General features: G+C 41.9%; 1 protein-coding gene across 5 annotated transcripts in view; it reads right to left on the bottom strand.

Annotated features, from left to right (window-relative positions):
• The window catches only part of SOX5 (SRY-box transcription factor 5), a 657,382-nt gene that overhangs the window by 333,407 nt on the left and 310,683 nt on the right, over positions 1–13,292 (bottom strand). For all 5 annotated transcript variants that reach the window (XM_075758111.1, XM_075758131.1, XM_075758121.1 and 2 more), the window contains exon 4: positions 9,510–9,667. The gene's annotated coding sequence lies outside the window, so the exon portion shown is untranslated. The remainder of the gene's footprint in view (positions 1–9,509; positions 9,668–13,292) is intronic.

Here is a 13,292-nt window from a genome sequence, read left to right as displayed (position 1 = left end):
GAAAAAAACCCTCGTTGTCAGTGAGGGTGGTACAGCATTGGACCAGGTGCCCAGAAACTAAGACAGACCCTGAACAACATGAACTAATTTCCTGAGTTGGCCCTCCTTTGACTAAAGAGTTAGACCAGATGGCTTTCAGAGGTTCTTTCCAACCTAATTCTGACTCTAACTACAATTTAAACAGCCAAACTGTCCACTGCTGGTGGCTAGCTGAGGGGTTGCTTGTGTGGCAGACCGGTTGCATGCTTGCAACACATCCTATTCTCCCAGGGAAATTTCTCATTAAGTTGAAAGAGAAGGTAAAATTGTCTAAAAAAAGTGCTAGACCAAGAAACATAAGCTATTGTATCCTGTCCCTCTGAGTTCTTCAGATCTCCTCAAACTTCTATATGAAAAATAATTACCAATTCTTTACTACAGAATAACATAGAAATAACACAGATCTTGGTCCTTGCAATGATTATTCAGAGATTGTATTGGTAAAGGAGTAGGTTTGCCAAGACAGAATTCATTCAGGGGCTGCTTCAAGCTCTGTTGAATGTTTATATCAACTTTTATGCAATCTGACATTCCCAGAAAGAACTGACAAGTAATGGACTGGAAATGCAGGGAAACCATTACACAACACAGAAGAAGAGTTTCAGAAGACATGAAATTTAAGAGCTAAATTTCTTAAACCGGCTTTGATAAGGGACTGGCCTGAACAGAAACCCTTTGAGGAACTTTCAGACTAACCGCTCAAGATGACACTTTGTGTTGCTCCAAAACGCAACATGAAAGTTGTAATGTGCGGCTGTAGCAATATTGCCCTCTGGGTTTTATTTTGTCAGATTTGACGGAGCCAAGCAGACTTTACACCAATTAACAATAAAGACAGAAAGACCTTCCAGGGAAGCATCAGAGTCTCCAGGAGTAAGGTCCTGGCCCTCCTCTTGGAAATCTGTCCCCATCCCAGGCTGGTGTCAGGTGGGCAGCAGTCCACTGCTGCCACAACTTGTGAGACTGCAGCCTGCAGTGAAGAGTGTCTCACCTTGACCATCCCAAAAACACTAGCTGGTTGGGGCAATAAGAACTGTCTCAACTGGAAACTGGATCTATCTAGACAAATATATAGTATCACAGACCTTAGCAACAGTGCCAGGACATGAGAGGAAACGGGGTCTTTTGCAGTTCCCTCCCTTGGAATAACAGATCTCCTCCATTTGAAGAAAATGAAACAGATCTAAGCATTACTTAGAACCGCATGCATAGAAACAGAATTCTTTGTTAGGATGACAGTGGCACAGACTTGCCAATAAATGCTCAGCTTTTATATAGGGGCTGAAGCAGACACTGATCTTTCCTGAAACTTTAGCAATTCTCCAGGAGGATCCTTCCCTCTCTGTAGCTTCAGGACTCTGAAAAACTCCTCATGCCAGGGCCACCCTGGAAATTTTTTCTAAAAAACTTCTTTTTTGATTCTTGATTCCCGATCTTCTCAGCTCAAGTGAAACATCAGACTGAAACGTACTCTTGTTTCTCCCTAGCTGTCACTTAAAGTGACATTGCATTTTCTTTATATTTCTCTTTCCTTGATAATTCCTAGCTGGAGAAAATGCTCTTTGGTGACTAAATGCATATGCAGCACATCCCAGTATGAGTAATATGACTTTGTTTTTCCACATTATAATGTCTGTTTAACAAGTAATGGGCTCTGTCCACACTCCATCACTGTCAACCTTTTCCCAAGATGTAAGAACAGTGTCGGTCAACAAAAGTTATTAAATGCCCCCTCCCCACCCATCTCAAAGAATAGGAAGGGTAACCCTAGAGTCTCTCCAAATTAGAATAGTTCAAAGCAACATCTTTCTCTAACTTGGCAGGTGGAGTCATGCTGGCTCTCTCTAATAATGGGTGAAGATTCCCACACACACAATTTTGGAGGGTTCCAATGGTTCCATCAGAACGAACATTGCTACTAAAATAGAAAAATGCTATTTAAACAAACTTGTAAAATATTCCTCTTCCTTTTTTTTTATACTGCTAACAGTCTCTACTCAAATCTCTCCTTCAAACAGTACGAATTGTGTACTGAGGAGTACTGTCCCTTCCCTTTTTTGCACACAGATAACGTATAGCCATCTTTCCTCCCCCACCTCATCTTAACGTGTTGCGGAACAACTGAGGACACTCTCCTCAGAGCTTGTAAAATGACAGCTAACGCTGGGCTAATTGTCTGTGAGGTGACAACTGCTCCATCCAAATGTCTGCAAAACATCTCAGCAAGTCTCTTCAATTAACAAAGTCAAGTATGATTGATTTAATTTTCACTTGAGAGTTCTTCTCAGAAGAACTGGTTCAGGTGTACCCAAGAAGGCATTTATTGAAACAGAATAGGTAAGGATAAATATTCTGCATTTATACAGAGCCCTGCATCCAAGCATCTCAAACACTTTGTAAGTCCTTAATTAATTAAGACTCAAGTCATCCTCTGTGGTAGAGAAATATAGCTTTGCCTACTCTATAGGTCAAGGTCTGAGGCAGAAATAGGCCAAATGAATTGGCCAAGATCCCACAGAAAGCACGTGGCAGAACAGGAAATTGAAATTACTTCGATTACAAGACTCCTCACGCTACCCACATGAAAAAGCTGTCGTATCTTCATTCATTCTTTCCTCCTGAATATTTGTAATTTTTTTAACATGATGACTGTCATTTCCAGTCGGAGGGAGCAACACACCATCAATGAAGCAGCTCTTAGAAGCTTCTTTAGAGGAAGAAAATATAAGAACAAGTACTTCAGAGCAATGCAGAACAGGAGGTTTAGGGTTGTTAACCTCATACTTGTTCTGATTTTATCAGCACAGTCTCAGTTTGGAAAGCTCAGATAAGCTAAAATTGGTAACTTCGATATTTTTGTGACTTTATGTCATCATCCATAATGCTACCAGATAGCAAAACATTATACATGATGACATAACACCTGGAGAAAGCATTACGCTTATCAAAAGGCTGTGGGTTTAGCCAATTCAGTTCAAGAGCTTGTGAGCATTTCCGAGTTTTTAGCCAGGCTCTATCAGCTCTGGTTATTACCTCTGTCCTTTTTCTGGCGAGCTGCTCCAAAATAAGCAGCAAATAACGTGGTGCATTGTCTACCCTATGCAAAAGCCATGCAAGGGTTTAATAGTTCGATGCACAACAGGAAAGATACAGGTCACTGTCGTCTGTTCAACCGTGACCTTGTGAAGGTAACTGAAATTTAAAAAAAAAAAAAAATAAAAATCAGACTGCCCTGCCTTCACAGACCTCTACCTTTTGTATGAAGGCAGCTATAAAACACGTGTCAGGGAAGCCATAATGCTGCTAAGGAGAGACAGTGGAAGAAAAGTTGTCTCTCTCGCTCAGAAAAACCCCAGCACATCTACTGTAGACGCTCCGAGTCAGCGACTGTTTAGTCAGAAGTTTCAACTGACTCCTTAAATTCACCATCTCGGGGGCCTTGCTGCTTAATAAAGACTATGGGGTGTTGAGAAGCACAGTATATTATTTCATTAAGTGCTTTTCGGGAGAAGGGGATTTAGAAGTAAAACTGCTGGCTTTGTGTGGCAAGGTTATGACCTTTGACAACTTTGGAGCTTATCTCTTTCATCTTCCCACTCCCCCGAGACCCCGAACTTGCGGAGGGATGGAAGCGGGTAAGCCGGGGCCAGACAGAGTCCGGCATTGTTGTGGGGCTGCCTCCTCTCCCTCTCCCTCTCTCCCCTTCTCTCTCTCTCTCTCCCTCTCCCTCTCGCTCTCTTTTTTTCCCCCTAAACAAAACAGATCTGAACTGAGCCAAGGAAACAAAAATGTATTGTTCCTCCCAGATGGAAGCGAGTGTCGCCTAGGTAACCAGATTAATCTCCTTTTTCTCTCCCTTCCTCTCTTGTAGTGCGGTAATCGGTGGGCTCTTTTCACAAAAAAGCCAGCCTCAAAGCTGGGGCTCTAACTAGGTTCCTAATTAGCTGCAATTTACAATGAAGACAACATGATGAGATAATAGAAATTTGCAAAATAATGACATACCTCAGCAAAATATTCCTCCTCCTAAGAACCATTTTTATACAAAAACAATAAAGAGGGCCCTTCTAAAGCAAAGCTGGAAAATGGTGGTGTATTATGTGACACAGAACATTATTGTTCGCCTCTTGTTCCCCCAATCAACAGCTTATTGTTTGGCATCTTAAATAAAAATGACTCAAATACAGGCCACATAATGATCTCCATTGCGCTAATACACTGTATATACAGAGTAGTCAAAAATGTACCCAAGCCAAGGCCAGTGGGGCTGATAAAGTACCGGGGCCCAGAAAGGTAATTTACAATACAATGCACTAACTATTATTACTGGTCTTAATCACACATATCTTTCTGATTTCTGTCAGGATGCGCTCTGACATCAAAAAAGGGCACCCGAACAGGGGGCAGCTAGTTAATGAAATATGATGGATCGCATTTGTTTTCATGTGGTGGTTAGCTCAAACGAAGCAGCCTCCAGACTGTTAGCCAACAGTCTTCTCTTGTGCGACATCAAAGGCTCCCATTGACGGGGGGAGAGGGAGGGCGCGGGAAGGGGGATCACGGGGAGACAGAGCAGAGGGAGGAGCGCCGAGCAACTCAAAGGACCATTAATCGTAATCTCTACCTTATGTTCGAAAGGGGAGAGCAGAGAAATCTAACGGGCCAGGGCCGACCTGCCACAGATTTCAAGGAGGAGGAGTGTCAGCACCTCCATGCGCGGTGGAGGAGCCGCACGGCCAGCGTGCTGCCGCCAAAACTCGGCATCTTGCTGCACAAGGGTGACTTGTCACGCAGACTCTCCTCTCCATCCAGCTCCAGCGTGGGATGTGCTCCTCACGTCTGCGATCACAAGTCACCCTTGTGAGGGTGAGCACATCCCCGCTGGAGCTGAGAGGAGAGGAGTTCAGGGCAGTTTTGATCTCAACAGAAATGTTTCATAAATAGCAACAGATTGTCTAAAATTGTCAGGAATAACAGCAGCAGCCACAACAAAAGTCATTCCTTATTTATTTGTGGACTTGTCACTGTTGACTTGCAGCTGCAAATGTTCAAGACTACTGATCAATGGATCGTCCCTTAAATAAGTGCAACTACAGCCTCTTTGGGCAAGGACAGGAAAGCATTATCACACACCCTGACCCGGTCCTTAGGTTCCCGAGTATGGCAAGAAGCCTAACTTCCTTCACAGAGTAGTTGAATTAGAAATGTCCTATTATAGAGAGAGCAAACCGACTGCTGAAAACCAGTAACAGGGTACCTGGTTCTAGCTGTACAGCAAGGTCCTGCAAGACCATTTACAATGAGGGTTAACCATCCAAAGCTGCATTGTAACACTGCTGCCATCTGTTTATACAACTTCTTTCATCTTTAAGGATCTCAAAGCACTTAAATGGTATTATAAGTTTGCTGAGGAGAGCTACTGAATACATTAATGATGAACATTATGCTATTCAAGAATAAGGAAAAGAAGCAGATTTCCAAAGTACTCCAAATATACCCATTCTAATGAGCGCTGCCATGAGATTTTAAACAGGAGACAGAACAGACCGGACTTTGGGTTTTAAGATGTTATTCAAAACACTCACACAAAAAACACACGGGGGTACCCATTCATCCCGAGCCCCTTTGGAAGTGTAATGTGACACCTTTAAATCAACGACAGTGAACCTTCAAACAATAATTAAAAAAAAGAAGCACGCAAATTTAAGACACAGAACGACACTGAAAGTAGGCTTCGATTCTGGAAATGTGTCTGCTACAAACAAACATGCCCTGGTCTGCAGAGATTTCGAGGAAAAAAGAGAACAAGGTGGACGAATGTGAAGCATTCAGTCCTTAAATGGAAATAAACAATGATAAGTGATTGATGGTCAGATTCTAATGTGCTTACTCATACCTAATACTATTCTCTCCATGCAAAGTCTGATTCAATAGGAGCGCTTGCAGAATAAGGTGTTATTCAGTGCAAGAGCATCAAAACTGGTTCTGAAAAACAAAATTATGTGTAAGGTACTTGAACTGCCAGTTAATGCAGCCCTATTCCAACAGATGCTGAGCATCATCTTATCCCACTGACTTCTCCCTGCACGGGAGCTGGCGATCTACCAGAAGTCTCCTGACACACAGGATCAGGCAGCACCTTAGAAAAGAGCAGGAAAGTAACCAAAATGGCTTTGAACCTGTGAACCCAATTCAGTGTAAATCCTGTGTTGACATGACTGAGCATGGAAAGAAATGGAGTCACTGATGCTCCTCTGCAGCAACTGAAGGCCAGACCTAAAGATTTGTGTGTTAGTTTGTTTTCGTTTCCAGATACAATATACATTTCTGTGGAAGACTGAATGTATATAGCCTGTTCTTTTCAGGCTCATCTGAAAAAGCAGACTCAGTTCACAATTTAGATTTCTAAACACAGAAATAAGCTTTTACCTAGAGCATTTTTTCTCCTTTAGAGTTTATAGTCCACTTTTGCTTAATCTATCTAGAGGTTTTATCATTGCATTCTTAGACAATCCTGCGTGGAACAACCACCGCGCATTCAGAATTCAGAAAAGCAGGAACAGTATTGCTGCCCTGTATATCCCATGCCAGAGTCAGAACGGCAGCTCTGTATCTGTGCAGCCTGGTATGATTAACACCGACTTGCCATTTTACACAGAAACAGTAACTTCCAAGCAAGCACTTCCCCCATCCATCCAGCTCCTTGGATGGATGAAAAAATTCAGGAGTTAGTTTCCTGCAATTACAGAGCTCTATCTGATATCACAGGCGCACAACACAAATTGAATTCAATGGGATTTCTGTATATTCAGCAACTGAAGGTTTGAGACCTTAAATATTAACCTTTTTCCATAACATTCATATCCAAAGTACTGCACCATAGGAGGCCAAAACACTGGGCCTGATCCTGCAATATGAATCCCATCATCTTTTTTTTTTTAAAGTAACAGAATTATTTGTGCAAATAAATGTTGCAAGGCTGGGTGCTCAGTGCATTTTCTTTTCTAGCATCCTGAGTGGCTGGCACAGGCTGAGTTATCCAGCATGAATCTAACTGAGATCATCTACACTGTTCCCCTGGAATAGCACCTGCGCCTTTGTGGCCCTGAACCACTCTGACATTACAAATTTACAAACAGCTTTTGAAACATGACTCAAACATCCTTCAGTATGAGCAAAATCTGGTGTGTAACACAACTGCCTCGTCTTTATTTTATTATCATTATTACCACTCTCAGGATTTGGATAGCTGTGTCTCTCTAATATGTCTCTTCAGCATCTTCCTGCATTTTCTACCTTGGAACGACTAGCAAACAGCAAGAGAAACTACATAAACACATGGGTTCACACAGGATACAAGAAAATCCATGCAGCTAACTTAAGTTGAATGTTCCTCAACTCTTTTCCTCCTTCCTCTACCCTTGCCCCTGCCCCCCAGGGGAGGTGGGAGGAATGGTTTAAATCAATAACCAAAGGCTTCAATTTTACAAACCCTTGAGCCATTAGAGCTCCGAGTCCTCGGTGCACCCGTCATAACCTCCCCCACCCCTGCACGCACACATACACACGCGCACATAACACACATATAAAAGAAATACTCCCAGTCTGGCATTAACAATGTTCATTCAGTGCTCTTTACTTAAAGGAAGAAAACAATTAAGTGAAACCTTGAAGTAATCTCATTCTGCCTATTTAGCCTCTTCATCCCTCAATGTGTGGTTAGTAAGTGTTGCAATCAGGGGCTAAGGCCTGCTATCATTCGGCCTTAATTAAAAAAGACACAAGCAGTGGAGCTGTGAATTAGAAATGTAACAACGCACTACCTCTGATTAATTCGAGGCTCATGTTGGATTAATAACTCCAAACAAAGAACAAAAGGAAATTGTTATGCGAATTGCAGCCCTCCCAGGCCAGACAAAGGTCAAATCACAGGATTTCAATTTCATCCGGAGTCGCTTAATCAACTCCCTCGGAAGGAAGACCATATGCAGTCCTGAAAGCTACCCATTGTAGTCGTGTTGTCACTGGACCTGAGAGACAGCACAGAGATAATCCCAACTATTCCCCATCTTTTCTCCTTCTTGGCTGTTTCTTTTCTCTTTTTCTTTTCTTTCTCAGTTTCTTTTTTCTTTTTCTTTTTCTTTTTTTTTTTTTTTAAATATGACAAAACCCCTTCATTAGGGCTAATGATAAAGGAATAAGGACACTGTCAGAAAGCGGCTTTTGTGGCTGCTGCCCCGTAGAAACACCCCATCTCTCTCTGCCCATGCAGCTGCAGAGACAGCTCCTCATTTTGAGGGGGGTCTTCTCCGACAGCAAAAGCCACGTACTGCTGTGCTTCGGCATCATGCAGTCACGCACAGGAAACAGCACTCAGAGGGGTGGGGGGGTCAGAATAGGACGCATTGCACACATTCAGTGTGCTGCCTACATCTTAATACAGAGCTCTTGTGGGTACGTTAGCTGAGGAAGAAGGATATTACTGCCCTAAAGACCTATCTCTGACTGAAATTAAGCCACAGAGAATAGAATCGCATATTTTCTTGCCGTTCACCCCCCATGAAATGATGATGGAGCAAAGCAAGCCTCAGTTTTCATGATGTAAAATGCATTGTCCATCCAGTGAGCAGACACAGAGCGTATCCCCCAGTCCCACCAAACATGACTTCTCAAGTAAGTCGTGTGGCAGGGCATTTTATATGGACTGCACAGTTCACCCTATATAAAGAAAAAAGGAAAGCCCAGGTCTGCCTAGGAACCTGGCACCTTGTGAAACTGAAAAGGAGCAAGGAAGAAACTTCAGGGTGGGGATCTGCATCACGGAGTTCATTCCCGCCCTCGTTGCCTTCTTGAAGGGTTCTGCCTATCAGCCCAGTGACAGCAGTTTGCCGCACAGCTGCCTGCAGCTGGCCCAGCCTGCATGGTGCAGGTAGTCTCTCTCTAGCCTGATCCCTAGTGTTTATACACAACACTTCAAAAGGCATGCTGGAATGTCTCAGGGGTTTTTTTTGGTTTGGTTTTGGTGGGGGTTTTTTGTGTATATATTCTGTAGCAGCAACACAGTTCAGGACCAAATGTACTTTCTTCAGGAATCAGCTTCAGCAAGGGGACAATAGCCAACACCACTTCCCACCTTGATGTAGACCTCTTGCTTAACTCAAATTTCTCCTCATTTACATGGAAATGTGATACAAAGATTTAAGAAACAGTCCCCTCTTACTCTCAAATTCTGGTCCCAGACATATTCTGCATATGCATTCATTACTGTAAGATTGCTGACAAATGCAATGGCTCTCTGACTTGATTTTGCCAAAAGAGATACTTTAAAGCCCAATAAAAATACCACAGCCTTGATACTGGTACCTGGCACTGCATCACTGGTTTGAAAACCTGAAGGCATTGATGAATAAGGGTTAGGATTCACATATTAAAACACCATGGGAAATGCAGATTCTGTAGAAGCCTCTTACCTGTGTTAGGCGCTGGAATAAAATGACAGGTAACTCAGTGAACTTAGAAGATCCTCTTTTGACTTTCAGCTTGGGATCATCTCCACTCAATTCTGTCACAAACTACACTTGGTCCTCTTTCCAAGGGGCTGCTTATGCACCTGCTGTCTCTGAATTAGCTGTTGAAGGGGAAGAAGTAGTTTGTGAATTGCCCCATTCTGAAGCCCTTTCCCACTCAGAAATATATGCCAGCTTTAAATACTAACCCAGTAAATGACTATTCAACTTCTCTGATACTTTCCTTTTAAGTATCTGTTCATTTTTGCTTTATATATTGATTTCTTAGCATGCAACCAAAAATTAAGATGAAATACCTACTGTGCCATGGAAAAGGAGAGTCACATACTCAGAAACCCTTTTGCCTGTGTTACACCGAGTCATTAAATCCAAATTACATGGAATGCAAATTCCGTTAGACATAAATCCCTCAAATGTTCCACCAGCTCCAAAACTTAAGTGTAATAATTGAAATCTGTTACTATTAGAAGCTCAGAAACAAATGACTTTATGTGCACTACCAGTTATTGTAGCTACTTCCACTCTTCAGTGCAAAAGTAAGATCTAAGCTTTAAATGTGCAGCTCCAAAACTTTAAACCACTTACTAGCCTGTAAAAGAAGGCAACCTGTGTGCACATGCCAGTAAAAAGAAATGGGAGGACAGGTTTGTCCTTTTCCAGTATTCCTATTACAAGTTCTATGGAGTGGTTCTTCATCTCCTTGTCCCAAAGAGACACCACCCTCTTGGAAAAATCCTCCTGCTTTATAATGAATTCTGAACCTGAAGTTATTATTATTATTATTATTCTGTGATATGAAACAATAATTGATCGCATATAGATAAATGACAGTAGCCTTTGAGTAGAGTCAAAGACTTTATAATGCTTGACTCCATTGTAAAAATCTTCGCTGGGAAACACTGCAACACCTTTTGGGAAAGCGACTGCCCAGTGTTGGTGTTCATTCACATTATTTCTTTATGGCAAGCAAAGGGCTCACTTCCATAAAATCCAAATGGACTTTCCTCTCCGGCTGCACACCAGAATCCTGCAATACCATTTTACATAAAGCTTCAATTTCTTGTGTCAGTTGAATATAGAAGAATTTCAGCTTTCATGTTTAAAGCTAGTTAAGCTAGTAGCCTTCAGTTTAAGGGAGGAAAGACTGACACACATTTCCAACGTATTCTAATTACTCAAGAACAAATACGAGATCTTCTCCAACAGTTAGCACACGTGTGAATTTTAGGGTCTACTTTCATAGCATTTGTCTCCAAGCCCATGAGACGTCATTACTGCTCTCAATAGAGGACACACGCACCTCTTGCTGATCAGAGAATGGTGTACAAATAAACGCAAGATGAAAACTGTTACGTCAAGAAAAAATAGTCCAGTATCATCCACTGCTATTGTAATACAAACAAGGCACCCAAGAGAATGCTCCACTCCCAACCCAAATGCCAGCACAGGCCAGGTAGCCAGCAGTTCCTGTAGCTTACGTCAGATGAAAATCAGCTAACAAATCTGCTGAGGATGGCTAGAAGAAGAACTTATTTAAATGGCTGCAATCAGCCCCTACCACCAAGTAGGGGCACATACGTTCTGCATCGAACTTTGCCCATCTTCACAGCTCCTGCATATGCTGCTGAGATAAACAACCTCCAAGCAGCTAACTCTTGGCTGAGGACAGGCCTACCCCATACCACTGCCAGCACAACTGCCTCCCTCTCCGATGCATCTATGCTGGGGCAGGTGGGAAGACAAGGCAAGATGCAGCTAAGCTACACCTGGGGACCAGCAGACTGCCCTGTATTTCCGTGCAATCCCTCCAAATTGCAGGTGGGTTAGAGCCCGTCCCATTCTCCTTGCTTTGCTCAGCTATCTCCAAAGATGGAAGGGTCCTATAAATTTTTAAAAAACCCAAAGCATCAACAGTAGGCAAGCATTTAAGCTACCCTCAGCTTGACATGCTCTCTTCAGTAACCACCTCAAAGCTGCGCACCTGTTTCTTTAAACAAATAAACCCACAATTTTCTCCGATTTTACTTGACATTTTTTCCAATCCTCTCTCTTCACTTAGAAGCTGCCCCTTTCTCTTCCCTTCCACTCAAACAAGCCGCCGGTGAGAGATATTCCTCCTCTGCATCTCCAACCAAGTGCGCAATAGCTTTCATGTATCTCTACCTCACCGACCCTTCATCTCTTTTCAAATCACAGATAAGAAACAACATTTTCTTATCTTGCTAAGAACTGGGAACACTTTGCACTTCTATTACAATATTACCCACTTCTATAAAGCAGTCTAAGAGGAAAAAAAAACCAGCATAAATATGATAGTTTTTCTGCCAAATTCCTAGTGACAATTAGGACTATGTTTTTTCAGTGGGTAGTACTCCAAACCATACTGTAAGTGAGCAGCTGTGTCAAAAGATTAAATACGACAGGACACGCAGAGAAAACCAGTTATGTCAAGCGCATTTGTCTCTCTCTAAAAAACCCCAACCCAACCAACCAAAGATAACGTGGGTTCTTCTATTCACCGTACCCAAAATGCCATTTTGGTTAGAAAGATACAATCAGAACACAGCAAATCAGGTTTTACTTCTGGATAATTCTTCCAAAGAAGTCCAGCACCTTTGCTTAAGCTTGACTTAAAGAATTGCACATCATTTCTGAGAGCTGCTGGGCAGCTGCTGTGCTCTGTCACAGCGGTGGCTCCTCTTCAATACTGGCTGGCATTAAGTAGGGCAGGATACATGATCCTTATTCCCATAAAGCAGTTCAATATACACAATTAGTCCCATTGATATCAAAAGGAAAACATGTACTTTTAAAGAAAAGTAGTGCAGGAGAACATTTACTTTTCTGCAATAAAAACACACAACAAATACATCCAGTCTAAGCATACTAGAAGTTACTTTCCAAGAAGCCCAAACAATAACTGCCAACGTAACCACGTGGATTATGCGTTCTTAGTTTATGGAAAAAATGGAGTAATGTCTTGTATCTTTGGTAATCTGACTATTGTCTGATTTTTTCATTTAATATAAGAAATAGGGTTAGTGAAAATAATTTGTGGGAAAGGTTTTTCCTACTTAAATAATTAAAATGTAACAAACAAAAAAAAATCAAGAAAATATCTCAATTTTGAACAAAATTTCCATGAGAGCTCAGATGTGCAGAAGAGAAGTCCCAGCAGCTAGAGAGGCTGGACCTCTGAGTCAGGCAGAACAGAAACTTAACCTGTTTGTACCACGCCACCACAACCACTGTAGCTTCTGGAGTCTTCTGGCTTCTTAGGAATTTTCACAATTTCTTTGAAAAATACAGTTTTCATTCCAGGACATAAAAATATTCCATGAAACAATTATATATTTTTTTTCCATTTTAGGCCAGCTTTAATGTTAACTATGGGGATTGCCAATTACTGTTATAAATCCAGAAAAACAGTAAAGTTTTTGTTTCAAGGTCATTAAAAGTAACTTCCTTGTAAAAGAATCTATAATACTTTCACAAGGTGATCAGGAATCTTACCTAATTCTTCGTTTCTATGATGAGAAATTACACAAAGGAGTAAGGCCAAGAGTCTACCCATATTACCTAAAAAGAAAGAGTCTGGAAGGAGGTTCCAGAAGCTTGACAGAACTGGATCCCATGGAGCCTTATTTCACTCTTGCCTTTTTTTTTTTTTCCCTTCTTTTTCTTGTGAAATCTGTCTCCTTTGCTTTGATGTCTTTGATTGAAAGG

This window comes from Balearica regulorum, chromosome 1 (genome assembly GCF_011004875.1).
Source record: "Balearica regulorum gibbericeps isolate bBalReg1 chromosome 1, bBalReg1.pri, whole genome shotgun sequence".
NCBI classification, from domain to species: Eukaryota; Metazoa; Chordata; class Aves; order Gruiformes; family Gruidae; genus Balearica; species Balearica regulorum.
Note: the sequence above shows the minus strand (reverse complement) of the source record. Positions and strands in the feature narration are given on the sequence as shown.